The sequence below is a fragment of the Eptesicus fuscus genome, chromosome 9 (genome assembly GCF_027574615.1).
Source record: "Eptesicus fuscus isolate TK198812 chromosome 9, DD_ASM_mEF_20220401, whole genome shotgun sequence".
Lineage (NCBI taxonomy): Eukaryota > Metazoa > Chordata > Mammalia > Chiroptera > Vespertilionidae > Eptesicus > Eptesicus fuscus.
In genome coordinates, this window is record NC_072481.1 from 17,302,507 (window position 1) to 17,323,051 (window position 20,545).

Here is a 20,545-nt window from a genome sequence, read left to right on the forward strand (position 1 = left end):
GAAATAAGATGGATGAGAAGGGAGGAGCTCAGAAGGGCCGCTGTGCCAGAGGCGTGAGTGGGCTGGGCATCCCTGGTGACCAAGAAGCACTGAGCCCACGGAACTCCTGTGGCAGAGCCGGGGGGGGGGGGGGGGAGATGGGGGCGGGCTGAGCAGGAGTTTGGCAGCGTGGAGTCGGTGGGAGACCGTGAGGGTGAACAGGGATGGGCAGCTGATGTGAGTTTGGGAGTGTCCATGGAGTGAGTGAGTGAGTGAGTGAGTGGCAAAGTCCGTTGGGTGGAGGCTTGGCGTGTACATCAGTCAAGGATGGGCGGAGCTCCCTGCCTCGGTTTTGAGTCCATTTGCCCTCTGTTCGTTCCACCACCATTTATGGAACTCCCCAGGCACTGGCGCTGTAGCGGACACTGCCTAAGGAAGCCAGTCCCTCGCTCTCAGTCACTCCATACCCTCCGACACAGAGAGGGAAGCAGGTCTTGGTAAGACCAGGGTCCCCCGGCGAGGCAGGTACAAGCAGAGCCAGGAGCCCAGCTCCTGCTCCCCACGCAGGGTCCAGCCTCAGCTCCCCCGGGGGGTCTGGGCCGGCCTCCTCCGGCTGGCTGGAACGCACTGCTTTTCCTTGTCAGAGCCAAAACCCAACCTCAATGAACAAAACACCTTTCCATGTGCCGCGGCCCTAAGAACGAGAGCCAGAGGCCTGCCCCCCTCCCCCAGCTCTGCCCCCTTCACCCACAGGCAGACACGCTCCAACCACCTACGCACAGATCGCTTGCACTCGCAATGCACAGTGTCATGCCAAGGCTCTCTCACTATGACGTCCCTCCACCCACGTGTGCGTTAGGTGCCCACACCCATCACCCCTCACACCTGCCCAGAGCCACCTCCTTCGCCCACATCTGCTCCACTCCCCCACCACCCACACTCTCCTCACGTCTCCCTAGGTCTCCCGGTAGGGACTTTGCAAAGGTCGTTTGGTCACCTCCTCATGTCCCTGTTGAGCCTTGGGCACCGTGAAACACAGAGGACATGGTCTGGTCATGGAGTCTGACCTTCACGCAAAATGTCCACCTGAAATCCCAGGCCCTCACTCTGCTCCCCAACCCAGATCCTTCTTCCCAGAATTGGCTTCACCTTCTCAGCCGTCCTCCAGCCACCACGCTCCAAGAGCGACCTCAAACCAAGGAGGGACCTTCAGGATCAGCCAGCCCCCACGTGGCCAGAATCTCCAGGACGCCTGGCTCCGATCCAGGGCAGTTGGCTCGGCCTGTTTTTCGATAGTCCCTCGTGTATGTTCATGTAGCCGTGGGGGAGCAGTGCCTCTTGAGGTTATCAATAAGCAGGGTGGGTAGGCAGATTATTATCAACATTATCGACAAGTGAGCAAGCTGAGGTCAACTCTTTTCTTCTCTCGTACCCACACCCGTTCCGTTAGCAAATTTGGTCAGCTCTACTTTAACATATAACCATCTCTGTATCTAATCAAGTCTCTGGACCTAAGCTTCAGTGTGTAGGAAGCACAGCGGACGGAGGAACAAATTAAAGCACCTCGCAAGGAAGTAATCAGTCAAACCTGGAATGTGGGACAAGGACATTCCGAAGGACAATTGATCCGCTTCCTTCAACAGACCAACCACATGGGAGGCGGGGGAGGGGAGTGCAGCGGGGGAAGGAGTAGACTGTTCTAGATTGAAAGACATAAGAGACTTATGAGACATAAAATCCAATGCAGTTTGGCAAGTGTGGCTCAGTGGATTGAGTGTCGTCCCATGCACCAAGAGGTTCCTGGTTCAATTCCTGGTCAGGGATTTGCTTCAAAATAATACAGGACATACCTCAGTTTTAAAAAATAGCTTGATAATTGTTGAAGCTGGCTGATGGCAAGTGCACTTTTGTATGTGTTTTCAAGTTTTGATAAGAAAGGTTTTTTTTTTTTTCTGTTGTTTGTTTCCTATGTAATTCAGCACTTGTTTAGATTTCAGAGATCAGAAGGACGATGAAAAAGGGAACTGTCCTGATGTTATGTGATGGATAATTATGTCTTGGGATGTCATGTTCCTGTGATAGCCTCTTACTATATAACAGCATATATGATGTTAGGTGCTGTATCTCCTACAATATAGAAAGAAGTGAAAATGATGTAGCCTGGAAAACTCTATCAGATGACAGAAAAGAGCAATAACAATGAGGATGCCAACATCAACAATGCACATAAAGGGTTGACATAAGTTGGTTTCAAGAAATTTGAGTTGGAAAAAAGCATCCTACCTAATAAAAGAGTAATATGCAAATTGACCATACCTTTGCTACACCCACAAGCCACGCCCACCAGTCACGCCCACCAGGAAAGCATCCACCAGAGGCTTTTCTGGCCTTGGGCACGAGCAGGGAGCCTGCGATGGATCGCAGGGAACTGGGGGTTCGCTCCTGCGAGGGGGTCTGCTCCTGTGGTGGATTGCAGGGAGCTGCGGTCCCCTGCCCAATGGGCGGTGTCTTCGATCACAGGGAGCTGGAGGTCCCCAGCCTAGGCCTAAAGCTTTGGCCAGAGGATTTAGGCCTGGGCAGGGCACAGCCCGTGATTGGTGTGAACTATAGAGGAAACACCTTTTCTGACTGCACATTGGCTAAGCTTCCTGTATGCCACTGGTAATATTCTTAGTAACTTGGGTAATAAGAATCTAAAAAGGTGATCTAGGGTTTTTCCACCACACTTCTGGAGAAAAAAACTAAGGTCCACTGCTGGAGGGCTAAGAAATGTCACATCCTGCCCTAGCCGGTTTGACTCAGTGGATAGAGACTCGGCCTGCCGACAGCAGGGTCTGGGTTGATTCTGATCAAGGTTGCAGGCTCCTCCCTGGCCGGGGCCCAGATCAGGGCTCATGCAGGAGGCAACCAATCAAAGTGTTCCTCTCTCTTTGATGTTTCTCTCTGTCTTTCCCTTTCTCTTCCACATTCTCTAAAGGTCAATGGAAACATATCCTTAGGCGAGGTTAAAAAAAAAAAAAGAAAGAAAGAAATGAGTATCCTATGAAAGACACATCTTGAAAATGCCTAAAGAAAGTTGCCATTTTTTCTTGGTGAAGAGACTGGAGTCCGTGTTGATGAAAACACCTTGGTGGCTGTGGTGACTGGCAGTGGTTGCAGCAACGGGGTGATGGGGCTGGTGCCTTCCCCTGATCAGCCCGGTTGCCTCCCACAAAGGGAGGCCAGACTGCGGCTTAGGCCCACTCCCTGTGGGGATCAGGCCTAAGCCATCAGTAGGACATCCCCTGAGGGCTCCTAGTATGTTTGAGGGGGCAGGTTGGGCTGAGGGACCCCCCACCCCCAGGGCATGAATTTCGTGCACCGGGCCCCTAGTTATATATAAAATAATAAATTAGTACCTGAAATATTTAAGTATGTGAATGACTAAAGGGATAAATTAGTTATCATAAGTTGGCATTTGACTGTATCAGTGATTTTCAACAGGCGCTATTTTGCCTTCCAGGGACATTTGTCAATGTCTCGAGTCATTTTTGGTTGTCACACTGGCAGGGGAGAGGAGGAGGATTGGGGGCAGCTGACATGTGGTGGGTAGAGGCCAGCAATGCTGCGAAACATCCTACAATGCACAAAACAGTCCCTACAACAAAAATGTATTTGGCTCTCAATGTTAATACAGCTGAGGTTGAGGAACTCTGGACTATTTATATAATCTACATTCCCAAGAGTTTATAGATCCAAGTTGGTCTAAAATCCTTTTTGGGATCTCATCCTCAGGAAAATAGATATTTATAAAATATTTTAAAGATTCCTTCACCAAATAAACTTATTTTTAATTTTAAATATTTTTAATTGGTTTTGAGAGAGAGAGGAAAGGAGAGGCAGAGCGATACAATCATCGACAGAGAAACAATGATCAGCTGCCCTCCCCTGGGGATTAAACCTGCAATGCAACCTGGGGAAGGTGCCTTGACTGGGAATCAAACCTTCAACCTTTCAGTGCACAGGATGACACCCAACCAGCAGAGCCACACCAGCCAGGCCAACTCTTTTTTTGCAGGCAAATGTCTTCACTCCGGCAGGCGGGTGCTCACGCACATGGTCTGGAGCCCGCGCACACTGAGCGGCCAGTCCACTCACGGTTTTATCAGGCCAACTCATTTTCAATTTTAAACTAAGTATATAAATTTACTGTCAAGTTAAAATAATAGATGATGATAGATGATGATGATAGATAGATAGATAGATAGATGATAGATAGAAAGATAGATAGATAGATAGATAGATAGATAGATAGATAGACAGACAGACACATTCAAAATCTCCACTGCTAGGGCCCTGGTTCAAGCCACCATCATCTCTCACCTGGATGTGGCTCCCTCAGTGGTCTCCTTGCTTCCACCCTTTCACCCCCTTTTAATTTGTTCTCAGCACAGCAGTGGTTGAGCCTCTTAAACATCAAATCACATCATTCTTCTGCTCAAAACTCTCTAGTGGCTTCCATCTCACTTAACAAAAAATCCAAAGTCCTCCAGAATGCCTGCAAAACCTGACCTCATCTCCTACCTCTAGGCCCCTGTCACCCCCGCCCCTCCCGCCCATAGTTGCACTGGCTTCGTTTTCTTCAAATAACCAGGTACACTCCTGCCTCAAATTTTCCCCATGTCTTTATTCCAATGCCACCTTGCAGCGAGGACTTCTTAATAACCTCAATAAACTACAACCATCTCCGACATGACCTGGGCCCCCACACTGCTTTGTTTTTCTCCACACCTTATCACAGCTAACATCCCATGTATTTTGCTGCTTTACTTTGTTCATTATCTGGCTCCCCAACTGAATTGTAAGTTCCTTGAGAGCAGGAACAGTCCTCTATGCTTCAGTTAGCTTGTTGCTTACTACATTCTATTATCTAGAACACTGCCTGGCACATTGCAGATGCACCTCCATAATGTTCATTGCATGAGTAATGAGGTTAGAGGAGATCAAATGACTTATCCCAGGTAACACAGCTGGTAGGTGGCAGAACTGAAATTAGGACCCCAATACCCCAAAACCCAGTTCACTCTGGCACACTGTCAAAGCCTTGTTCACTTCTCTCTGCCCTCGCCATCGGTCCCTCACGCACAGCAATGTGACACTTCATTTCTGTGAGCATCGCTCTGCTCTTCTGCGGCTGAGAACAATGTCGGGGGAAGAACACCACAAGGAAAAGAGCATGGCTTTTAGACCCAGAGACTTGGATTCAAATTTTGACCATCACCAACTCTCTGTGTGAACTTGGAAAATGTAATTTGCTTCTTTGAGCCTCAGTTTTTCAATCTGTAAACTGGGAATAATCATAAGTGCCTCACTCTGTTGTGAAGAATATGAGACCAAAAGAATGGTTATGAAGATTGGAAAAGACTAGCAAAACTGTCATTTTCATAGACAGTATGATTGTTTACATAGAAAACATAAAGTAATGTCATGGACAATTTATTAGAATCAACAAAAACTTCAACAAGATTTCTGGATATAAATTCACTATATAAAAATCAATGGTGTTCCTATAAATAAGCAATGAACAGAAAATGTCAATTTTAAAAAGACACAGTTTATAATAGTAAGGAAACTATCTGGGCAAATAATTTTTTTGGAAGCCAAGATGTGCAATTTTATCTTGATACAGAAAATTATAAAAATCATTGAAAAATAATTAAATAAGAACTATATGGCCCAAGCTGGTTTGACTCAGTGGATAGAGTGTTGGCCTGTGGACTGAAGGGTCCTGGGTTCTATTCCAGCCAAAGGCACATGCCTGAGTTGCAGGCTCAATCCCCATTAGGGGGCGTGCAGGAGGCAGTTGATCAATGATTCTCTCTCATCATTGATGTTTCTATCTCTCTCCCTCTTCCTTCCTCTCTGAAATCAATAAAAATATTTTTTTAAAAAGGATCAAGTTCTTGTAAAAAAAAAAAAGAACTATATGAATAAATAATATATCTATGCATGAGAACATCAATATCATAAAGACATATTTTTCCCAATTTAATCTATAAATTCAGTGTCAATCCAATCAAAATCCCAATAGATGTTAATAAAGGTGGGAGGATAAAAATCTACACTAATAAAAGAGAAATATGCAAATTGACTGCCACTTCACGATGCCCATCAGCCAATCAGGAGTGAGTATGCAAATTAACCTCATTGCCTCCATGGAAACTGACAGCAGGGAGGAGGCAGCTCCCAGCATGGCCTGCTTGGCCATTGCCACGGCTACCCGGGAGCAGGCAAGCGCGACCCGCAGGCAGCACCCAGCACGGCCTGCTTGGCAGTCACCGCAGTGTGGAGCAGGCAGCCCCCTCAGAGAGCAGAGAACCATGGGGAGCGGGCCTAAACCATCAATAGGACATCCCCTGAGGGCTCCTGGATTGGATAGGGTGCAGATCAGGCTGAGGGACACCCCCCCCCCCATGCATGAATCTCATGCACCAGGCCTCTAGTCACATAATAAAGCGCTTGAAAGAAAAAAAAAATCTCAATAGGCTCTTCAAGGAACTCTATAAGCTGATTCTGAAATTCCAAATGAAAAACCAAAGGTCCAAAACTAGCCAACACATTTTTTTAAGAACAACAATAAGGACACAACATCAGATTTTCCCCATCATATATCAAGTCTTATTACAAAGTTGCAGTGTTAAGACAGGGCAGTATTAACAAAAGGATAGCAAACAGTCCACAGACACAGAAAGAGGTCCCAGAAGTAGAGAGCACACGTATGGACACTTGATAGATATGACAGAACTGTCATTAGAGATCAATAAAAGAAGAGGAGATATTGGTGCAAATCACTGGCTATTCATTAGGGGAAAAATAATAATAAAACTAGATCACATCCTCACACCATATCCAGATTTCAATTCCAGTGGCATAAAGACCTAACCATGAAAAGCAAAATATTAAAAGTTTTGGAAGAAAATGAGGGGAAAATATATTTGTGACATAAGGGAAGGGAAATTTTTCTTAAATTAAGATATAGAAATTTTTTTAAAAAGAAAATCTGGATAAATCCGACCACATAAAATTTAGAACTGTGTGTGTGTGTGGCGGGGGGGGGGGGGGTGGTGGGGGGGGGAGTGGCCAGGGAGAGGTCAATGGAGGGAAAAAGAGACATATGTAATACTTTAATCAATAAAGAATTAAAAATAAATAAATAAAATAAAATACTGGGGGGGAAAATAAATCAACAGGAACCTAAAATGGTAAAGCTGTGTTAATCTGATGAATACCAAAGTAAATAAATGAATAAAAAATACTATTTTTATTATAAGCAAAAAAAACGTTTAAACTGTATATTTCAAAAGATACTACAAAAATAGTAAAAGGCAAGTCACAGACCAGGAGAAGATACTTGCAACAGATGTATCAAAGGATTTTCAGACACAATATGATATCAGTTTCTACAAATTAATAACTTAAAGACAAGCCCAATAAAAAGAAGTCAAGGAATGCCCTAGCCAGTTTGCTCAGTGGTTAGAGCACCAGCCCACGAGCTGAAGGGTTGTAGGTTCGATTCCTGACCAAGGGCACAGACCTCGGTTGCAGGCTCGATCCAATCTCTCTCTCTCCCCCTCTCCTCCCTCCCTTCCACTCTCTCCAAATACCAATGAAAAAATATCCTCAGATGAGGATTTTTTTTTTTTTTTAAATGGGTCAAGGAAGGCGTAAGCAATTCACAGAAGAGAAAGCCTGAAGGCTAAGAAAGATTGAAAACATGATCCATGTTTCAGGAAATCAGGAGTTCATATTAAAACAAGCAGCCACCAGCCTGGCCAGTGTGGCTCAGTGGGTGGGGCATCGTCCCATGCGCCGAAAGGTTGCTGGCTAACTTCTGGTCAGGGCGCACACCTGGGTTGTGGGCTCAATTCCAGGTGGGATGGTTCACTCTCACTTCCATGTTTCTCTCTCCCTCTCCCTTCCGCTCTCTAAAAACCAATTTTAAAAATCTTTGAAAAGGAAAAGGAAAAAAAAAAAAAAAAGCACAACCACCAGACTGGAAAAAATTAAAGTCTGCCAATTTCAATTATTGGGAGGATGTAGAACAATGGAAACATTCATAACACTGCTAAGAAGAGATTAAAAATGGCACCATCATTTTGGAAATTAATTTCAAAGTAAAGTTGAAAATCTTCACATCCTTCCTAGGTACCCTGGCAACGTTAGTATATATTTGTGTGTTGCTACAGTGTCATTCTGCAAATACCTTCAGAATGCTACATGCAAAAACATGGACAGTAAACGCAAAACTAAACTAAACACGCGAGTTGCAGAAGGACAAACATAGTACCATACCATTCTCAAAACTTCGAGTCATGGACACAATACGTATTCATCCATATATAAAGGTAAGTTTGGGGTGTGACTATCTCTGGGGAGAGAGGGAAGAGGCAAGATGTGCGAAGTACATAGGAGGCTTCTATTATACCTATAATATTCTATTTAACTTATGGTGCACAGGTATTTGGTGTGTGTGTGTGTGTGTGTGTGTGTGTGTGTGTGTGTGTGTGTGTAAACATGGAATTCGCCAAGACCAGTGGTTGGCAAACTCATTAGTCAACAGAGCCAAATATCAACAGTACAACGATTGAAATTTCTTTGGAGAGCCAAATTTTTCAAACTTAAACTTCTTCTAACGCCACTTCTTCAAACTAGACTCGCCCCCAGGCCGTGGTCTTTTGTGGAAGAGCCACACTCAAGGGGCCAAAGAGCCGCAGGTGGCTCGTGAGCCGCAGTTTGCCGATCACTGGCCAAGACAATTTGGAGAATGAGAAGTCAAAAACATGCAGCATCATATATCAAGGTTTTATAAATTACAGTAATCAAGGCAGGATGATATAAGCACAAGGACAGACAAATGTTTCAAATAAACAGAATAAAGAAAGAGTCACTCGAGGAGGGGCATTACTACAAAGGCAGAGAGCCCTTTCTCGGATGGCCAGCCGATGCCTGACAGCTCTGAATCCCCACTTCGTTCTTACCATCACAACCTCGGTTTCTCTCTCTGACCCTCTCTCGCTCTCCCTCTCCCTCTCTTTCTGATTTACCCGTCCTCCTCAAACTTTGGAATTTTGAATCCCAACTCTGTCACTTAACAACTGCTCCAGCGGAGCCTCAGATTCTTTTCTTTTAATATAAATTTTTATTCATTTCAGAGAGGAAGGGAGAAGGAGATAAAATATCAATGATGAGAGAAAATCATTGATTGGCTGCCTCCTGCACACCCCACACTGGGGATGGAGCCCACAACCCAGGCATTGAACTGTGACCTCCTGGTTCATAGGTCGATGCTCAACCACTGAGCCACACCGGCCGGGCCTGAAGCCTCGGATTCTTTATCTGTAAAGTGAGGGTGGCAGCCCTACCTCCCAATGGGGTTAAGTCTGTAAAGCAGAGTCTGGCAGCCAGTCCTCAGTCTCCTCTCTCCTCCTCCTCTTCTCCCTCATCTTTTCCTTCCTTGGCTAGGGCTGAGTCTCACCTGCTCTCCCTCTCAGCCCTGGGCACTTTCTACAGCAAAATGAGCACTGCTCAGCGGAACAGCCTCTGCTTGTGAGAAGGGTCACATCATCGTGAGCTGGGTCCTGAAAGGAAGCCTCCGGGGTGCGGACAGGGCCCTCAGCAGTGAGATAAGGGGGAGAAGATCCAGGTCCAGGGGACTCAAATAGGGGGGTCCCTGAGGACTTCGGACAAAAGAAAACTTGGGGCTTAGGTTAGAAGGAGCCCCAGGAGCAAACAGAGGCGGCTGGCTGTGTGCCTGGGCAGGGGGAGGGCATGGGGAAGGAAGCCCCAGAGTCTGGACCCTGTTCTGGGAACCCTTGGGGCTGGAACCCCCTCTCACAGTGGTTAAAAGACAGGCCTCTGAGAGGAAGCTCAGGTGGCTGGAGAACAAGGATTGGAGGGCATCTTTTCACTGTGTATTCTTCCACACCTATTGAACTTCCAGTGTTCACATGTGTTACCTCTAAAAGGTAAAAAAAATAATAGAAATAAATAAAAAAGAGGTGGACTCTGGTGTCAGACTTCTCTACATCTAAGCCCCATTGCTACTTCCTCGCCATGGCATATTGGAGAGGTTTCCTAACCACTCTGAGCCTACATGGAACCAAAGCTATGAAACGAGGCTGAGTATCCTATATAATAAAAGACTAATATGCAAATAGACCGAACAGCAGAACAACTGGAACAACCGAAACAACCGAACAACCAAACAACTGGTCACTATGACATGCGCTGACCACCAGGGGGCGTGTGCAGAACATGGCGGGTGTTGGCTGCAGCGAGATGGTGGAGTAGGTGAGCGGGGGCACCAGACCAAGGCGGGGCGCTGGTTGCTGTCATTGGGGTGAGCCTCTGGTGGTTACTGAAAATCCTTTGCACCCACGCGCCGCAGTCCCGCCCAGCGCTCGCACCTGCTGCTGGTGCCAGTCCCACTTGTACCCGCTGCCGGCGCTGGAGCCGCCACTCACACCTGCTGCCAGTGCCTGGTGCTGGTCCTGATCACTTGGAGCCATCAGCGGGTGCGAACAGCTGCTGGCCCTGATCACCCCTGAGGGCTTCTCCCCCTCCCCCCTGCTCCTGAGGGGCAATCAGGGCAGCAGCTGCCGCTCGCACCCACTGACGGTGCCCGCCCTGCCTACACCCACTGCTGGTGCTGGACCCAATCACTCTGTGCCATCAGCGGGTGCGCGTGGGGCTGGCGCCATTAGCACGTGGGAGTGGCAGCAGCAGACAAGGAATTGGGGGCCACAGCAGGAGGGGCGGGCTGGGGTGCGGAGGATGGGCCGAGACCCGCCCCTGTGCCTACCACAGCCTCTCGGACCACAGTTCCTTTCAAGGTGCACGAATTCGTGCACTGGGCCCCTAGTCTACTTTATAGAGGAATTGTAAAATTAAGTAAGATAATACTTGCAAAAGCATTGAGCATGACATCTGACACACAGTAGGCATATGATAAATGCTAGCAAGCAAGCTCTTTTTTTTATAGAGAAGTTCTGGTTTAATGACACACCATGTTCAGAGTCTCCATAGAAACAAACTTAGTCACGATGTCAGAATGTGTAACATTAACAACTAACACTCATAGGAAGAAAAAACCCTCTATGGACACTTGTGGAGCAGCTTTGAAATGCCTACATGTTCTGAGAGTAAGAACTCTATCTGTAAATCTATCTTTCAAGCCAATAAGCAAGAGCATTTGTAAATGTTATCCCAGAAGAGAACATCTCATGTTATTTTAAAATACAATAGTTTATGTTTAAGTGCTTGGCTCAGGCATGCTCAGCGCAAAGATGGGGGTGGGAGCGTGGGGAAGTGACCGTCCATCTGAACTTCTCCTGAAGATGGGACAGTCTGATCCCATGGCCAGTTTAATCACACGACCTCAAGGGCTACTTTGACTTGAAGTCTGTCCCTTCTTAGCCTCCAGCTAAACCTCAGAAATCCCATTTCTCGATCATTTATAACGAGCTTATCTCTATGTCAGAGTTTCGCGACCAATCATGCTACTTGCCACCTGAGCAGAAACGCATCACCATGGCAGGCTAGCCTTAGAAAGGCCTTCTTGCAAGCTTGCCGGCAAGATTTCGGTATGAACAGCTTGTGCTTAGTCCCAGGGCATCCGAAGCAGCATAGAGTCCCTCCTGTGACACTCCGTGATGTGGCCAGGACCCCTGGCTGTGCCCCTGGCTCCCCCAGTGCACAAGCAGGGCTGCGGCGGGTGGGGGCAAGGTGAGAAGTGGGGATGGTATTGCTAACTAGGCCCTGCCCCTGCCCATACCCCCAGCTGAGCAGTAGCACCCCAGGATCTTGGGGATGAGGGGGTGAGGGGAGTTTCTGTGATACGTACAGATGGTTGCGCGTGTGTGTGTGTGTGTGTGTGTGTGTGTGTGTGTGTGTGTACGTGGGATAGGCTTGCTTGCAGTAAGTGAGTGGAGGGTCTTCCATGGCTCATTGTGTCTATCAGCGCACACGTTGTGTGTCTATAAAGACAGGTGTTTCACCCTGTGGCTATGATATGCACCACTTGAGAGGACTGTGTCCATTTGTGTATTATGTGTAGTGAAGGGTCATGGGTTGTACCAGTGGGTGCCAAGAGTCTGTGTGTGTTGCGTGGAGGGGAAGGGCCGTGACCTGTGCCTGTGGGTGAGGAGGGTGTGTTTTGTGTGATGTGCTGGATGCTATGTCTGTTGGTGGTTGTGGGGCTACATGCCTCTGAGGAGTGAAAGCCTGTGTCTGAGAGTGACGGAGGGGGACTGTGTGTCCATGAGCGGCTGCTGCTGGCAGGAAAGTCAGACATAACCCAGCTCTTCAGACCCCTCTAGAGCCTGTCTAGCCTCAAGGATCCTGGGGGACAGCTAGGCCAAGCAGCCAAACCTCACCCTCTCACCCCGGCCACCGGCCTCTTACCTGTGGAGCAGCAGGGACAGTGGTCTAGGAGGAGGTGACAAAGGAGCTGAGGGGTGGTGGGGGCCGCGGAGAGCATGTTTCCTGGAAGGCTTCTCGGGGAACTCAGGAAGCTGGGCAGGGAATGAGGAGGAGGCAGGGGGCAGGGGGCAGGCCCAGGCCTAGGTGCGTGACTCACGTTCCTCTGTGCTCCAATCCTAGTTCAGCTCCAATCCTAGGGGAGGCCTGCCTGCTGGCTCTACTGGGTGATCGGGGCATAAGTCCAAGAAGCCAGCTGCTTGGGTGGGGCCCCAACCCCAAGGCCACCAGGAATATTCACATTCAGCCAAGGAATCTCTCTCTGCACCAGCTCAGCCAGCAGCACAGGGCTGGTCCCATTCAATGAGTAGCCTCTCTCGGAGGAAGGGCTGGGCCTGGGCGGGCAGAGGAGGGAGAGACTGGGTCCCTTGTCTGAAGGGGAGATGGGCTCTGACCTGAGGAAGCTCCCAGCCCTGTCCTTAGGAGCCCAGGTGCCAATGGGCACAGTCCTATCAGTAGTGAGCGCCACACTGATGGAAAAGATCCAACGCTGCTTTCAGAAGATGCCCCTGCAGGCGGGGCACACTGCAGTCCTGCCCACAGGAGGCCATTTTCCCGTGGGTGTGACATAGCCTGCCCACAGGTGCCCCCAGCAAAGGAAGAGACAGCCTTGCCTTCAGGGATGCCCAGTCTGCCGGGAAACAGAAAATCCTGCCTCTGAAGCCACCCCCATCTGACAGGGAGACGCCACCATCCCTGCCCTGACCCCCCCCCCCACGACCCCCACCCCGTCTGAGTGAGAAAAAAGTCCTTGCTCTGAGGAGGCCCATTGTCTGACCAAAGGCTGGGACTGCACCTGGAGCTCCAGCTTTGGGTGTTCTGCCTGAAAGTTTCTCCTAATCTCCACCTCCACCTCCCCCCTCCCCCACACCTGATTGGGCTTAGCAGGAAGCAAAGGTGTTTAGGCTACCGAGGAAAGCGGACTAGGCCACAGGATAGGTGGACATCCTCAAATGCCAAGTCTAAGAACCCACTGGACCAGGATTTGACTGCCACCTCTGGAATTCAGCTTGAGCCCTCCATTGAGCATCTCTGAGCCCGGGCCAGTCACAGCAGCACAGTCTCCCTGCGTTGTACCTAGTGTGGTGCCTGGTACATCGTAGAAACTCAGTAAAGGAACGCCGTTTTATTTACCCGAGCTCCTGCCTGATGTCCCAGAACTGGGGAGCAAATCCTTTCTCCACATCAGTTGGACAACTTCTTTTTCTTTTTTAAGATATATTGTTATTGATTTACTAGAGGCCTGGTGCACCAATTCGTGCACTGGTGGGGTCCCTCCGCCGGGCCTGTGGAGATCAGTGGACCTCCATGCTGCCACAGCCCGGCCTTACCTGCCAGCTTATCGGGCTCCAGCCCACTGTCCGCATTAATCACACTACTTCGTGCTGTGCGGGAAGTGGCAGGTGGGCGTGGAGGAGCCCAAGCTTGAACTGGATGCTGTGCTGCTCCGGCTCATTCCAGTTCTGCTGCACCTGCTGCAGGCTTGCGCCCAGTCAGTCCTGATTGGGAGAGGCTCGCGCCCCCAGCCGTGAGCCCTGCATCTGGTGCCCATCGGTCAGCTGAGCAGCGCTCCTGCTGTGGGAGCACACTGACCACCAGGGGTTAGCTCCTGCATTGAGCATCTGGCCCCCTGGTGGTCAGTGCGTATCATAGTGACCCATTGACCAGTTGTTCAGTTGTTCAGTCATTTGGTCGCTTAGGCTTTTATATATATATATGGAGAGGAACAGAGAGGGAGAGAGAGATAGAAACATTAATGATGAGAGAGAATCATTGATTGGCTGCCTCCTGCACCATCAGGAATCGAGCCTGCAACCCGGGCATGTGCCCTGACCAGGAATCGAACTGTGACCTCCTGGTTCATAGGTCAACGCTCAACCACTGAGCCACCTCGGCTGGGTGACAACTTCTTTAAGATGAAGGTTTAACAAACCAGTTCTTCAGATCCACTTCAAGAGATTCTGAGACAGCAGTGCAGGGGGTAGGGGGGGAGAGGATAAGGGGCTGGGGGGCGGCCACCAGTGAAATTAATGTTTAACAAGCACCAAGGCAGGTGGCCCATGGAGCAGAGGGAGTCCAGGGGAAACCAGGGCCAGGCAAGGATGGTTCAATCACCGAAGGGCTCTTTCTAGCTATGCTCACCTACCCCCCACCTCAACTAAGGGCGGCCCGCTGAGCACAGGTGTGGGGTGCGGATACTGGCATCTCTGACAGAACCCGCGCTCCCCCCCCCCCCCCCCGGGCCAGATGTCCCAGCGCTGGCTGAGTTCTCCTGGGGGCTTATTAAAGTTCCCGCTGTCTCCCCACCACACACCCCACCCTGAACTCTGAATCCGGATCTTCAGGCATTGTCTCTTTAACACGTTTCCCAGGTGCCCTCCGTCCCCTGTTCTTTGACTCCGTTTTTGAACTGGGACCACCATGCTGGGAGAGGGGCGGGGAGTCCCCTCTGTGCACCCCACTGTGCCAGGCACCTCGTTTCCTGGTCTTCTTTACACGCAAGGCGAAAACCTGAGGAGGAAGATGAGGAAGCTGAGGCTCAGAGAAGTTTCAAGACTTCAGCCGTCTGACCTCAGACGCAGGCCTGTAGCCTCCATTTGCAAGGTTTGTGCTCCTCACAACCCACAGGATCTCACTAGAGTTCACAGAACGAGGACGGAGGAGGTATTGTTACCCTCATTGTACCCGAGAAGAGGAAGCTAAAGCCCAGGGAGGGGAAATGACTTGCCAGGATCACAACTGGCAGAGCCAATTCTCAGTAAGGTGTCTCCAAGCCCTTCCGCCGCACTCAGATCACACCCCAATTCCCGGCTTCCATGGTGAGAAGCGCTTGACGGCCCCCAGCAGGGGGAAGGTGACCCAGAGGTCCCGGATGGCTGTGGGGGGTAGGAGAGAGGGAGAGGAAACGGAGGGGGGCTAATCCTGCTTCACGGAGGTTCCACCCTCACGGCAGGCCCAGGCTGGTCCGCAGCCTCTCACGCACTCACTCCCACTTCCACCGGGGCTTCAGGGAAACAGGAGAGGCCAGAAGGTGGGGCCTGGCCGTGGCTTTCCCAGGCAGCTGCGGGGGGACCACAGCCACGGAGATGGGAGGTGGAGGGTGACTGGACAGCCAGAGGCAGTAACTGATGTCTTATGGTTAATCCCCGGTGACACACAAGGAAGCCGGGCTCTCAGCATTGAAGTCTCTGGCCCACATGCTAGGGTTCTAACCTACCTGTCTGGCTCCTTCCACTTCATGGCTGCCTGTGGCATGTGCCCAGCGGGAAGTGGGGATGGGTGCTGGCAAGCTGCTTCCCTCTTCACAGAAAACCACAGGAAGAGGAGTGAAGTGGCTCATCCAGCCTTCCGGTCTCCCTGGGCCTGGCACCCCTCCAGCAAGCCTTTCCTGCCCAGAGAACCCCTGAACCTACTCACAGATAAAGGGGCTGGAGACGCTGCCCCAGGGCCAGCCCCGCCCTGGAGGCACCTTGACGAATGCTCCCTCAGTCCCAACCCCAATGCACACCCTTCTCCCCGGCCAGCTCATCGCTGAAGAAATGGCTTCGAGCGGGTTGAGGATGGGCGGGGCCTACTGCTCATCTTGCGAGGGGGTCTGTGGCTAAAATGTGCCAGGAAGGACATGGGAAGGCTTTGATCCATCTGGGGAAATGGGATGTCACGACTGAAACCCAAATTCCTTCATTGGACCTCCGATTCCCCTCATCTCAAGCCATTTTTCTGCTCCAGGCAAAACAAAGGATGTCCCGTTCCACAGATGGGCTACGCTCTCACTCCGGGTCTTGGCACATGCTGTTCCCTCTGACGGACACATCTTTCCCTCATTTCTATCCCACCTGTGCCAGACACTTAGCCCTTGGCACTCGCTTGCTGCTTTTTTCTCGAGCTGCTACCGATGCTAACCGTGTGGAGTCACACTCGACATCCGAGTGCAAAAGGTTAGTCATCGCCCGCAGGCAATCTGCCTGTCCGCCTTCCTTGCCGACACAAGTTAAGTGGGAACGGTAGGGACGCAGCCACAGGACCAAGTCCTGGTCTATGACCTGCCCGTTCTCCTTTGCAGGTTTCCCAAATTTGCAGTCAGAGGTGGACATGTGGCCATATTGGCCAGGGATGTCTTTCAGGGGAAATGTGGCCTCCCAGGTGCGTTATTTCTGCTTGGCAATGGGTCTGCCGGGTGGTACTGCCACAACCTCCTATGGAACTGCGACTATGAGATGGCAAGCCCTCCAGAGGGGATGGAGAGGAGGCACAGCAACAACCTGGCTCCCTGGCGATACTGTTGAGCCCATGGAAAATACCTAAAAGTGCCCGCCACCAGACTTCTATGCAGGCAAATATTCCCTGTTTGTGCTAGGTATTCCTGGCACCTGAAAACATTCCCAACGGATGCATCAGCCTCTGAGTACCATCTTTAGAAAGGTCACTTCCTGAGGGAAAGTAGGGGAGGGTGGGGACAAGGGAGATAGATCAACCAAGGGACTTGTGTGCTTGCATATGAGCCTAACCAGTGATCACGGACAACAGGAGGATGGGGGCATGCGTGTGGGGGGGATTGGGAGGGGAACGGGGGAGGGGGTTGATGACAAATATGTGATACCTTAATCAATAAAGTAATTTTTTTTAAAAAAAGGTCACTTCCTGCCCTGGCTGGTGTGGCTCAGTGGTGGGAGTGTCATCCCAAGCACTGAAAGTTTGCCGGTTCGATTCCGATTCCGATCAGGGCACATACCTGGGTTTGGGGTTCCATCCCCATTTAGGAGCACCTATGGGAGGCAACCAATCGATGTTTCCCTCATACATTGATGTCTCTCTCTCTCTCTCTCTCTCTCGCTCTCTCTCTCTCTCTCTCCCTCCTTCTCTCTTCCTCTCTAAAATCAGTAAAATATACCTTTGGGTGAGGATTTTTTTTTTAAATTTCACTTCCTCCAGGAAACATTCCCTAACTGCTGAGAACGGGATCGAGGGCCCTCTCCTCAGAGCAGTGGGCACGTTGTGCCTTTCATGATCTCTGTGCCGGTTCGTGCACCCATGTCCCCAGCAGGCTGAGGCAGGCAGCCAGGTCCCATCGTGTTCACCAGGTCACTTCTGCACCAGCAGGGTTGCTGAACGAATCAGCATGCCCTTAGCTGATGGCTGGCACAACCTCCTTGAGAGCAAAGCCTAGGCCCGGCGCCCTCGAGCTTTGGACAGGTGAACCGTGACGACCACTCAACCTGTACGGGAGGCGGCGTGTGCACACACCTGCTGCACGAGGTGGTGTCACTTGCCTGGCTAGAAGAGAGAGAGCTGCTGCTCCGGCACAGGACAGTCTGCGTTACCTCGAGACGTGCATCCCCCTCTCTGCCTCGGTCCAGTTTTAACCACCCCACCCCCCCTCATGCTCGAACTCAGCGGTAGTTGGGGTGTGCTCAGCTGCCCTTGGAGGACACTAAGACACCCAAGTTTCTGACCCCTCCAAAGGAAGCAAATCAAAGTTGCAGTATCTCTTTAAATATATATTTTATTGGTTTTTTACAGAGAGAAAGGGAGAGGGATAGAGAGTTAGAAACATCGATGAGAGAGAAACATCAATCAGCTGCCTCCTGCACACCCCCTACTGGGTATGTGCCCGCAACCACCGTACATGCCCTTGACCGGAATCGAACCTGGGACCCTTGAGTCCGCAGGCCGACGCTCTATCCACTGAGCCAAACCAGTCAGGGCGTAAGTTGCAGTATCTCTTGATACAAGAGATTGTGCCTTGTGGTTATTATTATTCCTCTTTATTCATCTATGAAACATTGTAGCAAGTCTAATTTCAGGTCACCCAGTGTCTCATAACTTAGCATATTAGGTGGCATTTCTCTGTATCTCGCCTTCTGTCCCTCCCAAGGGCTGTCTCTCATAGCCAGTAGGACACTTGAGTATACTAGGTGTACCGGTTAATAATGCGGATTTTTTTTCAATAGATGGAATTACACATATGTTGATATATATGCGATTTGATATGTATGCTATTTTGTTGTATTAACAACAAGCTTCAAAACTTCATTATGTCAAATTTTCTGAAGGTGTTAACATCATAGATATTTTTACACTTAAAAATGTCAAATTTCATGCCAAAAAAAGAGCATTTGCGGGAAGTTATAATTCATTATTTTGAAGAAAAGTGTTGCTGAATACTTTGGGAAGCTTATGGTGAACATGGTCCATCTCAAGATACTTGTGAACGCTGGTATAAATGCTTTAAAAGTGATGATTTCGATGTGAAAGACAAAGAACACCCAGGTCAACTGAAAAAGTTTGAAGACCAACAATTACAAGCATTATTGGATGAAGATGCATGTCAAACTTAAAAACTTGCAGGAAGATTAAACATTGCTCAGCAAACAATTTCTGATCGTTTACAAGCAATGGGAAAGATTTTAAAGGAAGGAAAATGGGTGCCACATCAACTGAATGAAAGACAAATGGAAAACCGAAAAGTCATCAGTAAAATTTTGCTTCAATGGCACGAAAGAAAGTCTTTTTTTGCATCAAATTGTGACTGGCGATGAAAAGTGGATTTATTTTGAGAATCCCAAATGCACAAAATCATGAGTTGATCCAGGTCAACCATCAACATCGACTGCAAGGCCAAATCGCTTTGGAAAGAAGACAATGCTCTGCGTTTGGTGGGATCAGGAAGGTGTGGTGTATTATGAGCTTCTAAAACCAGGTGAAACCGTTAATACTGATCGATACCAACAACAAATAACCAATCTGAACCACGCTTTGATCGTGAAATGACCAGAATGTTCCAGAAGACACGGCAAAGTAATTTTGCTTCATGATGATGCACCATCACACACTTCAAAATCAGTTAAAAGACACATTAAAAGATCTTGCCTGGGAAGTATTAACCCACCCACCGTATTCACCAGACCTTGCTCCTTCAGATTACCACTTGTTCCGATCGATGGCACACGCACTCTCTGGGCAGCACTTCAAAACATACGAAGAAGTGGAAAATTGGGTCTCTGAATGGTTTTCCTCAAAACAAGAAAAGTTGTATTGGGACGACGGTATCCACAAATTACCTGAAAGATGGGGAAATGTGTAGCTAGCGATGGACATTACTTTGAATAAAGCACTTTTGATGTTTCTCTTGAAATTATGTTTTCTTTGATTACAAAATCTGCATTATTAACCAGTACACCTAGTATACGATTATTTCTCAAAGTAATCAGGACCTTCATTTAATGCAGAAAGAATATTGGCAACACCCATTGGGCACTGCGGAGCTACCTTATATATGCCACTAGAGGCCCGGTGCACAGATTTGTGCACATTGAAAGGAAATTAATTAGAAGGTGACTGACAGGGTGGGACTGGGCAAGATGGGCCGGACCCGCCCTGGAGCCAACCTCCCGCGGTCCCTCTCTGGCCGGCTGCACCTGGGGTGGCACTGGGGCTTGAAGGGTGTCTGTGGAGTGAGCAGGGTCCCTCCAGCAGGTGGGGTCCCTTGGCCTGGCCTACAGAGAACGGGCCCAAACCAGCAGTCCAACATCCCCCGGGGGGTCCCAGAGTGCAAAAGGGCACTCTGCAAAGTTGCTGTCGCTCAGCAGCTCCTGCATTGAGCATCTGCCCCCCTGGTGGTCAGTGTGCATCTTCCCCACCAGCCAGTCGGCCGGTCAGCAAGTCACTTAGCCTTTTATATATAGACTAGCGTTCCCGTTGCAGGAAAAATCCTGCAATAGGGTTTCCTGCTGCACTCTACCCCGCCCCACCTTCTCTCCTCCCTTCTCCCCCGCCCCGCCTTCTCCGCCAGCCTGCCTGCTTTTCTCCCTTCTCCCCTGGCCCACCCACTCTCCTTCCTTCTCCCCTGCCCCGCCTCCGCTCCTCCCTTCTCCTCCGCCCCACTTGCTTGCTTCTCCACAGCTCTGCTCCCTTCTGCAGCTCTTGGCTTGTTTCTACACTGTCTTGATATGCAAATTAACCGCCATCTTGGTTGGGGTAATTTGCATACTTGTCCTGATTGGTTGGTGGGCGTGGCTTGGCTGGTGGGCATGGTTTGGGCGTAGCGAAG

At 49.6% G+C, this 20,545-nt stretch overlaps 1 protein-coding gene across 3 annotated transcripts in view; it reads right to left on the minus strand.

The window, feature by feature from the left end:
* Positions 1 to 15,741, minus strand: part of PTAFR (platelet activating factor receptor) — a 32,926-nt gene extending 17,185 nt beyond the window's left edge. Inside the window, exons 1-2 of one of the 3 annotated variants that reach the window (XR_008556920.1) lie at positions 15,713 to 15,741; positions 14,952 to 15,006 (exon numbers count right to left, since the gene is read on the minus strand). The gene's annotated coding sequence lies outside the window, so the exon portion shown is untranslated. Of the gene's footprint in view, positions 1 to 12,420; positions 12,475 to 14,951; positions 15,007 to 15,712 lie in introns of those variants that run through there. The other 2 variants (XM_054720605.1, XM_054720604.1) reach the window with 2 other exon arrangements.
* Positions 15,742 to 20,545: the final 4,804 nt, after the last annotated feature.